The sequence below is a fragment of the Erythrolamprus reginae genome, chromosome 1, assembly GCF_031021105.1.
Source record: "Erythrolamprus reginae isolate rEryReg1 chromosome 1, rEryReg1.hap1, whole genome shotgun sequence".
Taxonomy (NCBI): domain Eukaryota; kingdom Metazoa; phylum Chordata; class Lepidosauria; order Squamata; family Dipsadidae; genus Erythrolamprus; species Erythrolamprus reginae.
Genome location: NC_091950.1, coordinates 36,442,148 through 36,457,286, shown reverse-complemented (window position 1 = coordinate 36,457,286; position 15,139 = coordinate 36,442,148). Strand labels below are relative to the sequence as shown.

Genomic DNA, 15,139 nt, shown 5'->3' with positions numbered 1-15,139 from the left:
AAAAGCTGCATTGGGGGTCTCTTAGGATTTTCACCATTAATTCTGTCCTTCAGATTTCTAGAATTCTTTATTTATTTTTTATTTTATTTATTGATTTTGTCCAATACACCATGTTGGTTTTAGTGGGTATATATCTATATACACATAGTAAAATACATGATGAAGGTTATAGAGGAGATACTCATAGTAAAATATATCTAAGAAATAATAGAAAAGAAGATATAGTAATAGAACATATCAATGAAAGAATAGAAGAAGAGATATAGGAATAGAAGAAAGGTATAGGAGATATGGGAGAGCAATTCCTATCACCCATTTCCTCCCATGTTGACTGTATGACTGTAACTTGTTGCGTATATCCTAAGATTTTTATTAATATTGCTTCTTCATTGCTTATTTGACCCCTATGACAATCATTAAGTGTTGTACCACATGATTCTTGACAAATGTATATTTTATTTTATGTACGTTGAGAGTATATGCACCAAGACAAATTCCTTGTGTGTCCAATCACACTTGGCCAATAAAAAATTCTATTCTATTCTAAAAAAAAAATAGGACAGGGGATGGAAGGCACTCTAGTGCAATTGTACTCGCCCCCTACTGACCTCTTAGGAATCTGGATAGGTCAACCGTAGATAATCTAAGGGTAAAGTGTTGGGGGTTTGGGGATGACACTATGGAGTCCGGTAATGAGTTCCACGCTTCGACAACTCGGTTACTGAAGTCATATTTTTTACAGTCAAGTTTGGAGCAGTTAATATTAAGTTTAAATCTGTTGTGCGCTCTTGTGTTGTTGTGGTGTGATTGGACACACAAGGACTTTGTCTTTGGTGCATATGCTGTCAGTGTACATAAAAGAAAATATACATTTGTCAAGAATCACGAGGTACAACACTTAATGATTGTCATAGGGGTCAAATAAGCAATGAAGAAACAATCAATATTAATAAAAATCTTAAGGACACAAGCCAAAAGTTACAGTCATATAGTCATAAGTGGGAGGAAAATAGGAACGATGAGAAAAAAAACTAATAGTAAAAGTAGTGCAGACTTAGTAAATAGTTTGACCGTGTTGAGGAAATTATTTGTTAAGATGTCGTTCGGGGAAAAACTGTTCCTGTGTCTAGTTGTCTTGGTGTGCAGTGCCCTGTAGCAACGTTTTGAGAGTAGAAGTTGAAACAGTTTATGTCCAGGATGTGATGGGTCAGTAAACATTTTCACAGCCCTCTTTTTGATTCGTACAGGTCCTCAATGGAAGGCAGGTTGGCAGCAATTGTTTTTTCTATTATCCTCTGATGTCTGTGTCAGTCTTGTTGGGTTGCAGCACCAAACCAGACAGTTATAGAGGTGCAGATGACAGACTCAATGATTCCTCTGTAGAACTGTATCAGCAGCTCCTTGGGCAGTTTGAGCTTCCTGAGTTGGCACAGAAAGAATATGTCATTTTCCTGCATGACAGCAACATGTGGCATCTGTATGAAGGGATATATGATAATGTGCATTATAGCTGATTCCTGACTTTTTTAAAATTAAAGTTTACATCAATCAAAGCCGCCCTTCCTGATTTGAGACAGATATTGTCCCCAAATGCCTGGATTTTTAGAAAAGACCCCTCGGTTCTTTCACTCCAGATGTTTTGGGGAAAGAAGCCAAGTGAAAGAAAGATAAGTCGTCTACTACTCTATCCTTGCAAGTTAAAAAAAACCCTGTAGTTTTAACCAGTTCTTTTCCATTTTAATTTGTTCCTTTTGTTGTTGTTGTTGTTGTTGTTGTTGACAAGTAGGACTCTTCATTTGATTATAATCAATTATGGTATCTGTAATGGCTGTTCTTGGGTTATTGTTGGGGTTTTTTTACTGTGAAATGATGTGAGCTGGTTTATAATTGATGGAATGGTTAGGGTGGGGTTTAGGATGGCAATTTATGCATCACCAAAAATGAAGACAAGAAAGAGGTCACTTTTTATAAGCACTTCTTACATGTGCTTATATAGATGCCAAAATGGAAATAATTACTATCCATTAAATAGAAAAGGGCATTAATTAAACACAAATGGGTAACAATTATCTTATTTTGATGTGGGCATGGACCTACAGGTCAGCCTCCTGTTGTTCCTTGCAGTTCTTTATTTTTAAGCTGGATTTTAGCCTGAAAGCTTTTTAATAGTCCTCTTTAAAGTAGGAAAAAATTCTTTTCAAAAATCAGATATTTCCTGGTTGGGTTACAAAACCATAAAATAACATTCTGAATAATACAGATATTATTTGGAATTCTTTATTAGCCAAGTGTGATTGGACAGACAAGGAATTTGTCTTTGGTGCATTTGAAGTATATAATTTTTAAAAAATAATAAAACAAGGCAGACAAAATGTCTTTGGAGATTCTCAGTCATCCAGATCATAGTAGATCAAATATGCTTTTTCAATTGGATTGTTTTTTCCTTGAGGAAGAAGACGTTTTGCTTCTTATGGAAGAAGGTTCATCAGTTGTCATTTGACAGTTATGTTTAAAATTAATAAACTTTCCCTACTTTAAAGATGACTATTACAAAGCTTTCAGGCTAAAATCCAGCTTAAATAAATGCTCGTTCTATTTATGTTTTAATATCAGAGTCTAGGAGTGAAGAAAGTCACAGCCTCAGTTTTCATGTAATTACAAAAAGTTCTGACTGGATGGATTTGGAAACTGGGTGATTGATTAGTGGGACTTTGATTAATTCTGGGTGGCTAGGGAATTTTGGTAGTTTAATGTCTTAAAGTTTCCAAATGTGAGGAACACTAAGATAGAGGACAACAAAGGAAATTCAGGTTTCTCCATTAAGCTGAATGATCTCTTTGGGCTATCACAACATGTATGGTGGTTAGAGGGCTAAGCCATCCACCTCTCTGGTACAACATTTTTGGAATCCTTCTCCTACATGGCATTGAGCTTGAAGTTCTATTGGCATCAGTGACATATTGTTTTTTCCTGATATTCCTTGTCATTGGATAAAAGTTATACAAGGAGAATAGCACATGGAAAGAGGAATATTAGCTCTTATTTCCTTAGGGAGGAAGTTTTTGGATAAATCAGTACTGAAGGAATAATAAAGAACCTCATTATGATGCTCACCTGTCCCGCACAGCAAAATGAGATCTGTCTAGGCCAGAGCAATTTTAGCAATTTTAGCAATTTTAAGACTTATGGACTTCAACTCGACTTATGATCTCACCAACTCAACTTGGTGAGATCATCCAAGGGCATGGGGTGAGGTATCATCAATATGCTGATGATACCCAGTTGTACATCTCCACCCTATGTCCAGTCAGTGAATCAGTGGAAGTGATGTGCCGGTGCCTGGAGGCTGTTGGGGTCTGGATGGGTGCCAACAAGCTCAAACTCAACCCGGACAAGACGGAGTGGCTGTGGGTTTTGCCTCCCAAGGACAATTCCATCTGTCCGTCCATTACCCTGGGGTGGGGAATTATTGCCCTCCTCGGAGAGGGTCCACAACTTGGGCATCCACAGCTAACATTAGAACACAATCTTTCAGCTGTGGCAAGGAGGGCGTTTGCCCAGGTTCACCTGGTGCACCTGTTACTGCCCTATCTGGATCGGGAGTCATTGCTCACAGTCGCTCATGCCCTAATCACCTCGAGATTCGACTACTGCAATGCTCTCTACATGGGGATACCTCTGAAAAGTGTTCGGAAACTTGAGATCGTACAAAATGCGGCCACGAGAGCGAGCGTGGGGCTTCCCAGATTCGCCCACGTCTCAGCAACACTCCACGGCCTGCACTGATTGCCGATCAGTTTCCGTTCGCAATTCAAAGTGTTGGTAATGACCTATAAAGCCCTACATGGCATCGGACCAGAATACCTTTGGGACCATCTTCTGCCGCACATATTTTCTACAAAATATCTTTGCCTACATAGTTGCCACATTGAGCGGGTGGGGGTCATAGTGAAATTATTATTCCTTCAGTTTTGATTTATTTGACTTCGGATCTGAAGAAACAAATGCACGTTGGTAATATTTATTGTTCATGTTCTGGAACAAAATCCCCCCTCCCTCTCTCTCCCCCCCTCTCTCACACATAGTACATTCATGCTTACTACATTGTATGTTAAACCTGATCCAGTTAGGCTTCAGTATCAGAAGAATTGAGGCAGGAAGTCTACCAGGCATTGTATTTCATTCTGTGTGGCGACTTCAAATTAGTACAATTTTCATTCCCTTTTATCAGTTCCAGCAAGGCATATTCAATTCTATCTTGGTAATGTCTCCTGGTATTTTTATGTTAAGCTAAGCCACATCCATTTCATATGCGACCCACCTTGCTTTGAGAATCATCTCTTGAAGATCTCCCTTTCGATCCTTCTCAGTGCACAATACTCCAGAACAAATTTATCCTTTATTATTATTTTTTTATCCCATCTCCTGTATGCTTTTTCATATACAGTGATACCTTGTCTTATGAACTTAATTGGTTCCAGGACAAGGTTCGTAAGGTGAAAAGTCCATAAGACGAAACAATGTTTCCCATAGGAATCAATGTAAAAACGAATAATGCGTGCAAATCCTTCAGGAAAATCCCAAACTTTAGAAGGGAGGCGAACAGAGGGCAGGGAGGAGCAGTGAAAGGGGGCGGGTGGAAGAAGCAAGGCTAGGCTAAAGGGTGAGTGGGAAGGAAGAAAGGCAAGGGGGGCGCCCCTCCCTTTTCTTTCTTCAACAGACACCCTTTCAGTGCCTCTGCAAGCACTCCGTTCTCCTAGCTTTGTTAATGCAAACTACTCCGTCTGCAAGCCGCCCCTCCCTTTTCTTTCTTCAAAAAAGAAAAAAAAAGAAACCCCTTCATCCCAGCAGCAGCGGCTTGTGTTCGTAAGGTGAAAATAGTTCGGAAGAAGAGGCAAAAAAATCTTAAACACCGGGTTCGTATCTTGAAAAGTTCGTTAGAAGAGGCGTTCGTAAGACGAGGTACCACTGTACCTGAATTCAAACCTTCTCACAAACACAAAGCACAGGCAGTAACTACAGAATAACACTGTGGTGTTTAATAATTCTGGTGGTATTCTGGTGGAAGCGATAGATAGGATGACAAGCCAAAGCCCTATAAATCCAAGCATGGTAACGTCAGTGGCTTCCCTGTTTGTAAGTACCCGTAAAAAATGGCAGGGAATAGGGCAAGCTAGTTTGTTGCCATCTGTCACCAGTTATTAAAAAACAGGATTAGAAAGCGCTGTTTGAAAACAAATCCAGTACGGTGCATGCTATACTGATTGCAATACCTATTTTAAATTCTGAGGAAGCCAGGCTCCTAAATTTAACTTAAAACAGGAAGGAAAAGATACTTTTGGCACAAGCAGCACAAGCATCAGCAGTTGTGGTTTCTCTGCTTAGGAGCCCTTTCCAGATTTTTCTGTAATCCCTGGGGATCAAGGCAAACATTTTTCCATGGAGAGAGCAAAATGTTTTGCATGGCTTGATGGCAACAAGAAGCCCAGCTTCTCCCTAACAAAATAAGTCTCAGCAGCTTGGAGTTGATGCAATGTAGAAAATGTCGGCAAACTTTCCAACCCATTTTTGAGGTGGTGGCACTTTCTGTTGCACTGACCCCCAAACTGGAGGAGAAATGCCATCATCAGAGTGCAATGTATGTTCCCTTTGAAGTTGTCTTCTGGAATCTGGTACCTTCCTGCAGAGGGGGGTTCCTCCAGGTTCGGACCGGTTCACCCAAACCACTAGCAACCAGCTGGTGACACCATGATGACATCATGGAAATGGGTCTGTCAGTGCCAGTCTGTGGATGATGCCTCCTCCTCTTCCTCCTCCTCCTCCTCCTCATCATCATTATCATTTCTACTGCTGCTGCTGCTACTACACTGGGGAACAATCTGTAACACAATTTCTGTTGAGTTTGATTTTTGAGCTTTTTTACAGTTAATTAGGCATGCTGGCTTCAAAACTGTAGTTAGTTTTCTTCTACCACGTCAAGGTTTTTTCTCTACAACATATATATATATATATATATATATATATATATATATATATATATATGTCACATGTTTAAGCTGAATTTGAAAATTAAGGGAGACTAGGATAGATCTATTTCGGCCTTATTTTGGCCTCATCAGCTAGCCATACCCACTGGGACTTGAACCTGCAACCTTTGCCTTGTAAGGCAGAGAATTATCCTCTAGGATAATTATCCTCTAGGATAATAGTATATATATATATCTGTGTGTGTGTGTGTGTGTGTGTGTGTATATATATATATATATATATATATATATACATATACATATACATATACATATATATATGTTTTCGTAAATTTTCATGGGTATATGTATGTAGATTGTTCTGAGTTCGGGTTTTGCCCTGTGTAATATTTTGCCTGTCTATGCGACGTTTCGGTGAAATCACATTCAAGGTTCTTAAGGTGAAAAGTTTGTAAGACGAAACAGTGTTTCCCATAGGAATCAATGGAAAAGCGATTAATGCGTGCAAGCCCAAAATTAACCCCTTTTGCCAGCCGAAGCACCCGTTTTTGCACTTCTGGGATTCCCCTGAGGCTCCCCTCCATGGGAAACTCCACCTCCGGACTTCTGTGTTTTTACGATGCTGGAGGGGAATCCAGCAGGGGAATCCCAGCAGCACAAAAATGAGTGCTTCACTGGCAATGGATATCCGGAGGTGGGGTTTCCCATGGAGGGGAGCCTCAGGGGAATCCCAGCAGCACAAAAACGGGTGCTTCGCTGGCAACGGAAGTCCGGAGGTGGGCCATCCCAGCGGCCGCGGTGGGTTTGTAAGGTGAAAATAGTTTGTAAGAAGAGGCAAAAAAATCTTAAACCCCAGGTTTGCATCTTGAAAAGTTTGTATGACGAGGCGTTTGTAAGACGAGGTATCACTGTATATATATATATATGTGTGTGTGTGTGTGTGTCAAATGTTTTTTTAGCTGGAATTTTAAAATTAAGGGAGACTAGGATGGTACCATTTCGGCCTTGTTCTGGCCTCATCAGCTAGCCACACCCTTCCTTACTGGGATTCGATCTGGTGGACTCTGCCTTGTAAGGCAGAGAATTAGCAGCTGAGCTATCAGACCTGATCCCTTCCAGCTCTGTACCAGGGAGGGGCTATATGGTTTTTTATGTCGGATAACCCGGGTATATTGAAGGAACGTCACAGCTCCTTTTTGCCTCTAGGCCCAACCCAGGCCCATTTCAAGGCAGTTAATTTATTTATAGCCGACAACTATATTCTGTATGTGTCAAATGTTTTTTTAAAATATAGTTAATTAGGCAACACAAGCATCAAATTGCATTTTTTACATAGCCATCTTACTAACTTCCTGGAAAATCTTGGTGCAGTCAGTGTTCATCAGGGTGAGTGATTCCACTAAGATCTGAAGGTCATGGAGATATGGTATCAAGGTAGATGGGGTGTACATATGATGGCTGACTATTGTTGGAGCATCAAGCAAGAATGTCAACAGATTAAACACTCCAGAAAAAGTTGTAAGCAAAATTTTTTACCTTAATATGTATAATTACCATTTGATTAAAAAAAACTATTTGTATGAACACAATTTAATTTGCAGTAACTATTAAAGCCTTTGTATGAATAAAATTATTCTTTGTAAAGAATAATTCTTTGTACAGTATTTGGTAAGTTTTTACTTTCCTTTATATGCACAATTGAGGGTATCTTGTAGCTTAAAAATTTGATGTGATAGATGAAAACTGTGGTTATTTTTGGATCCAGAGGCCAAAAGTTAGTTGAAAACAAGTCACAGATTTAAGACAACGAAGTTGCTGTTCCCCAGTGTTATTATTATTTTATTTATTTCCATTTTTCTGGGTTTTTTTCTTCTATGAATGTGCAGGAACCGAGTTTATTTATTTATTTATTATTTAGATTTGTGTGCCACCCCTCTCCGCAGACTCGGGGCAGCTCACAACAAAATAAAACAATTCATGACAAATCTAAATTATAGTTTAAAATATTTTAAAAACCCCATTTACTAAGCAAACATACATACAAACAAACATACCATGCATAAATTGTATATGCCCGGGGGAGATGTCTCAGTTCCCCCATGCCTGACGACAAAGGTGGGTTTTAAGGAGCTTACGAAAGGCAGGGAGAGTAGGGGCAGTTCTAATCGCTGGGAGGAGTTGGTTCCAGAGAGTCGGGGCCGCCACAGAGAAGGCTCTTCCCCTGAAGTTTCCGAACACTTTTCAAAGGTAGCCCCATGTAGAGAGCATTACAGTAGTCGAACCTCGAGGTGATGAGGGCACTGCGCGTGCATCTTATTTTTGGCTTCTTCCTTTTTTTGGGATTTAAATTTTTTGGGGGGCATTGCACATGTGTGCACCCATGATGGTGTGCACCCACGACGCAGTGTGGGAGGAAGAAAACCGGCAACAAGGTCCCACCCTTGCCTTCCTGATGTGATAGATTTCAGCCATTGAGTGTGATAGATAGAATCTGGGAGCTGACATATATGGTAATAAATCTGAAAAGCAATAATTTGGGGATGCGGATTCTTTGTTTCCCAAGATTTCAGAACTGCCCGGGTGATGGGACATTTAGTTGTGTTGATAACTGGCAAAGGTCACTTATCTCGTATTGTCTTGACTGTTATTTTTGACTAGTAGGTAAAGTTTCCAGGCAATTTATAATTCATCTATCTTTGAAACTTATTGGGGCAGAGATAAAGAATGCTTCAACCTCAAATTAATCTTTTACAAGTTAACTAAAGTATTCTCAATTTGAAAACCTGTTGATGATGTCAAGCCGGTGATGTCAAGAAGTTGGTGATAAATTAATGGCTTGCCAGAACATCTATAGAAGGCCTGATGTTTATGGGAACTTGGGAGGGGTAATTTTCATGAGATGCAGCCACAAAGCATTCTTTCGAGTGGTTCAAGGACATCCTATGCCCACCCACCTGGGGGGAAGCGAAAGGAGGACTTGCCACGCTGGCACAATCTGAGTGAGCAGTGTGACATGTTTGTGGGTGGGGGACAAAGGATGTGAACTTTTGAGTGGGAAAGTCAGTTCCAGGTTTCCCATTGTAGGTGCCAGGATGGCTCCGGAGATAAATTGGAACTTTGAGGAGTACTTTGACTTGGATTCTGATTTAGTTCAGATGTTACTTGGAACCTTGCCACTTCGTCAAAGATGCCAGAGCCTACACCTTCATGTAGTAGAACTATCACGCCCAGAATTCCCAAATACCATAATTCCTGGGAGTTCTATTCCAAAAATTCTGGAGGGAGCTGTATTGGGTGGGCTGTCACATTCTGCAATATAATCCAATGCATGACATGAGATACAGTGATACCTTGTCTTACAAACTTAATTGGTTCCGGGATGAGGTTCTTAAGGTGAAAAGTTTGTAAGACAAAACAATGCTCCCCATAGGAATCAATGGAAAAGCGATTAATGCGTGCAAGCCCAAAATTCACCCCTTTTGCCAGCCAAAGCGCCCATTTTTGTGCTGCTGGGATTCCCCTGAGGCTCCCTTCCATGGGAAACCCCACCTCTGGACTCCTGTGTTTTTGCGATGCTGCAGGGGAATCCCAGCATTGCAAAAACGAGTGCTTCGCTGGCAACGGAAGTCCGGAGGTGGGGTTTCCCATGGATGGGAGCCTCAGGGAAATCCCAGCAGCGCAAAAACGGATGCTTTGCTGGCAACAGAAGTGCGAAGGCGGGGCATCCCAGCAACGGCGGTGGCTTTGTAAGGTGAAAATAGTTTGTAAGAAGAGGCAAAAAAAACCTTAAACCCCGGGTTTGAATCTCGAAATGTTTGTATGATGGGGCATTTGTAAGATGAGGTATCACTGTATTTTGCACAGATATCTGTCATCCTTCTTCTCAGAAAATATCAACAACCTTTCCTGTCTGAATACTGAAAAAGAGGGAGCTTTCCTCTGCATAAAGAAAAAAAAATGTAGCCTTCACAGGAAAGCAGAATAATGAGGATTTACTTCCTTGTGTTTTTTTAAAAAAACATCACTGACACACTGCACTGATCCAGTGTGACATAGTGGCAAAAGTAATGGGTTTGAATTTGGGAGAAATGCATTCAAGATACACTTGATGTCTAAATCATGACTCTACTGGCAAAACTGTCTCTCAACTGAATTTCTCCCTCAGGCTGTTTTGGGTGTGTTTTAATCTGAATATAGAAGGTTTAAAAATACGTGTTAACCAGAATTCAAGTGTTTTCTTGGATCAGGTTAAAATTGTTGGGTATGTTGATTATTATTAATATTATTTGTATTAGCAGAGTTCAACTGGCTTAATTTGCAGCGGAGTTAGCATGGCAAGAAATAACACGTGGTTCAGAATCCCATTTGTAAGCAATGAATGACCACTCCTTCATAAAGATGAAAAGTACAATCTTTACTTACAATTATGTTGATTCATGCAATTGATAGATTGCAGGCAGATAAGTTTATATTCCAGTCCATATTAATAACTTCTGGATGGTCCCATGTGTGAGGATGGCTTTGGATTTCATCTCACACATGTGTCCTCAGCCGAGGACAATGGAGCACACAGGAGTTCAGAAGAAGAAAGTAGAAGAGGTAGAAGAGAAGGGGGGGGACATCTACTCTGCAGAGGTTTATATAGCCTGCAGAGCATCTGCCTCTTTTGGTCATCAAAAGGTGACACACTGGTCAGTTAATTGCAACCTGACCATAGAGATGTGTTTACAAGACAGTGCAAGCATGTAGTAGAGTAGTTAAACCCAACAAAAATTGCATCTAGTCTAGAAGTCCTCCTGGTTCAACCATGACCAACTAAATGTATCTGCAAAGTCAAAAGTTGGAGTCCATAGATGACATACTTACCAATATATGCTGTCGATCTGATAACTTTTGAAGTACCATGCTTCTTTTGGCTTACAAGGGACAAGTCTTTCAGTGCATACCTAATGGGATTTATTTGGGGTTTTCTGTTTATTCATGATTCTGCGCAGTAAACCATACATTGGAGGTCTACTTTATAAATGCACTGGGTTGAGAACACCTTAAAGAAATTGGTAAATAGTCTCTCATCCTAGATTTTATTCTGTTGAATAGATACAGCAGCCTCTGCAAGAAGTGTTGACAAAAGCTGGAAGATCATTTTCTAATAAGCAGGGATAAATGTCTTAATGTCTGATTTCTCATTCTCAAGGCATTAAGCTCCACTTCGGATTTGGGTAGGGGAAAAAGTTGTTCAACTTGGCACCGTACCATTGCTGAAGCAAAACTCAAAGCACCTTTAAAAATTACAAAACAAGGATTGTTCAGTTCTGCCTCTTTTAGTTTTATAAAGCTTCTTTGATTCCCTAATTCCCAATTACTAAATTACAACACTTGGTGTTATCTAGAGCTTTTGGATCTCATTCAGCACTTTTGATTCACTGATCTTAACGTAAAAAAGCTTAGGACATGTAATTTAAGGACTTGTGAGCTACGGTTGGTTTAGTCATCCAGATTATCTCCTCCTCTGCAGTCTTTTAAACAAAACACACCTCCTTCTGTTAGAAAACACAACTTACCTGATTTTTGGGTTAAAGGACTGTGTTGCAATGCTTAGTATGAAACCGCAATCTGCATATAGAAAGCTCCTCTTCCCCCATGGAAGGAGGCCTCTCACGTCTTCTTAATACATCAGGAGCACATAAGCAGATCATATTGGTCTTGGTGAATCACTGCTCTGACTCACTGACTGTGCTACTTCCTTCTTCTAAAGAACTTTTTCAGCATAAATCTATGTCATAATACTAGCGTTCTGATTTTCAGCCTTCCTTAATAATTCCCATTTTGGATTTACTCGCTTCACCTCTGCCTTGAGCAGTGTTTAAATATTCATATAATTCTTCCAACGTGACAGTAGGATCTCTTTCCCGCGGAGCAATTGCCAAGTCAAATCCCTTCAGTATCCACGAAGCTAATTTTTTTTTTGCCATGATTTGCCCTTGCTTACGTCATGATACCCAGATGTATCTAAATCTTAGGATTACCATTTGAATTTGAAATATCATACTCACTGTTTTTCTCTTCTGCCTCTGCATATGAACTAAAGTAAACTTTGAGTCATTGGACAATAACAGCAGGAATGGTGCTTCTTTTTTAATATGCCAGTCTCAGAAGCTATCTGTGTGGTCAGACTGCTGTTTAGAATAAAGTAGAGCAGGACAGGATAGAATAGGATAGAATAGAATAGGATAGAATAGAATAGATTTTTTTATTGGCCAAGTGTGATTGAACACACAAGGAATTTGTCTTGGTGCATTGTACATAAAAGATACATTTGTCAAGAATCCTAAGGTACAATACAAACTGCCATGATACATATGACATATTCTTTCTGTGCCAACTCAGGAAGCTCAAACTGCCCAAGGAGCTGCTGATACAGTTCTACAGAGGAATCATTGAGTCTGTCATCTGCACCTCTATAACTGTCTGGTTTGGTGCTGCAACCCAACAGGACCGACCCAGACTTCAGAGGACAATCAGAACTGCAGAAAAAACAATTGCTGCCAACCTGCCTTCCATTGAGGACCTGTATACTGCACGAGTCAAAAAGAGGGCGGGGAAAATATTTACTGACCCCTCACCTCCTGGACACAAATGGTTTCAACTCCTACCCTCAAAACGTCGCTACAGAGCACTGCACACCAAGACAACTAGACACAAGAACAGTTTTTTTCCGAACGCCATCACTCTACTAAACAAATAATTCCCTCAACACTGTCAGACTTTCTACTAAATCTGCACTTCTATTCTACTAGTTTTTCTCATCATTCCTATCACCCATTTCCTCCCATGTTGACTGTATGACTGTAACTTGTTGCTTATATCCTAAGATTTTTATTAATATTGCTTCTTCGTTGCTTATTTGACCCCTATGACAACCATTAAGTGTCGTACCACATGATTCTTGACAAATGTATATTTTATTTTATGTACGCTGAGAGCATATGCACCAAGACAAATTCCTTGTGTGTCCAATCACACTTTGCCAATAAAAATTCTATTCTATTCTATTCTATACTTAATGATAGTCTGGGTACAAATTAGCAATGAAATCATATTAGGGACCAGTCAATATAAATCATAACGATACAAGCAACAAAGTTACGGTCATACAGTCATTTGTGGGAGGAGATGGGTGATGGGAACGATGAGAAGATTAGTAGTAGTGCAGGCTTAGTAAGTGGTGAGGGAATTCTTTGTTTAGCAGAGTGATGGTGTTCAGGAAAAAACTGTTCGTTTGTCTACTTGTTCTTGTGTGCAGTGCTCTATAGCATCGTTTTGAGGGTAGGAGTTGAAACAGTTTGTGTCCAGGATGTGAGGGGTCTGTAAATATTTTCACAGCCCTCTTTGACTCGTGCAGTATCCTCAATGGAAGGCAGGTTGGTAGCAACATCAGCAGAGACTTGTTAATAACCAGTTTTGTTGTGCACAACCGGTCATTCCTTCTGGTTTTCATTTGACCCCTATTGTGTGCAAAGGGACTTGCTTCCACCCCCCATCCAGCACAAATATAAGGGCTCAGTAGAGATCAAAGGAAAATTGCCACCAGCTGTTGGTTGGCCATTTCCGTAGGGGAAAATGGAAAGAGAGTCCAATGCCAAAACCTGGGTAGCTTGAAAGACTAATACTGTAATAATAATAATAATAATAATAATAATAATAATAATAATAATAATAATAATAATAATTGTTGTTGTTGTTGTTGTTACATCATGCAGTCCTAGGTGCTTGGGAAGCGCCCGACTGGTGATGAAATATTATTATTATTATTATTATTATTATTATTATTATTATTATTATTATAACAACAACAGCAACAACAACAACAACAACAGAGTTGGAAGGGACTTTGGTGGCCTTCTAGTCCAACCCCTTGCTTAGGCAGGAAACCCTACAGACAGATGGTTATCCAACATATGCTTAAAAACGTCCAGTGTTGGGGCATTCACAACTTCTGGAGGCAAGCAGTTCCACTGATCAATCATTCTGACTGTCAGGAAATTTCTCCTTAGTTCTAAGTTATTTCTCTCCTTGTTTAGTTTCCACCCATTGCTTCTTGTTCTACCTTCATGTGCTTTGGCGAATAGGTTGATTCCTTCTTCTTTGTGGCAATCCCTGTGATATTGGAAATCTGCTATCGTATCTCCCCTGGTCCTTCTTTTCATTAAACTAGCCATGCCCAGTTCCTGCAACTGCTCTTCATATGTTTTAGCCTCCAGTCCCCTAATCATCTTTGTTGCTCTTCTCTGCACCTTTTCTAGAGTCTCAATATCCCTTTTGCAACTGAATGCAGTTTTGAAGATATGGATTGGATTTGCCTATTCCGAGATCAGTTAAGGAAATAACTTTTCCCATCCCAATCGTAGCAGAAATATCTCAGACAGACCAAGGGACATCTCAACTTGGAGGTTTCCTTTCCTGATCACCAACATTGTAGAAAAGTTTGCAGCAGCATTTTTGTCTACCACTACTACACTGCTGAGGGGGGAGAATTTGGCTACTTTAGCTGTTTATTGTGCATGAAGGAATCAAAGATTTCTTTGTGAAAATGAAAAGCAGATGGTTGAAAGAATTTTCCCTGACTCCAGCAGTCTCTCTCTTTCTAGCCCCCTTGAGCCCGCACTGTGAAAAATGCATCTAATGACTTTAATTTTTTGTTGTTGTTGCTTGTTGGAATTGAGATACTGTACTTCCATTTATCAAAGCTATTTTCAATGTGGAAAGAAATTTTTAAAAAATCCATTGCCTCCATGGATTTCTTAATTATTATTTTAGAACAAACAGATCTCAGGTCCAATTATGTGACAATGTGTCTTTCCAACATGTTGAGCTTAAGCAAATAGCTCTGTGGCAGGAGCATTTTTCCAATAGAGGTTCAAAGATCACCTCTGTATATGAACATTAAACTCTAACCACTGCAAAGGAAAGAGATTCTAGTGTTGAAGATTTCTGACTCCCTAAAACACTTTTTAACAAATGAATTGTTTTATAAAAATTACTATGCCCCTCTAGCATTAGAAAAAAATCAAAAATAGATCCATAACACAGTGTTTTTCAACCAGCGTGCCGCGGCACACTAGTGTGCCGTGAAACATGGTCAGGTGTGCCGC

General features: G+C 39.9%; 1 protein-coding gene across 1 annotated transcript in view; it reads left to right on the top strand.

Moving 5' to 3' along the window:
- The window catches only part of FRMD6 (FERM domain containing 6), a 100,912-nt gene that overhangs the window by 28,871 nt on the left and 56,902 nt on the right, over positions 1 to 15,139 (top strand). The gene's annotated exons all lie outside the window — the stretch shown is intronic.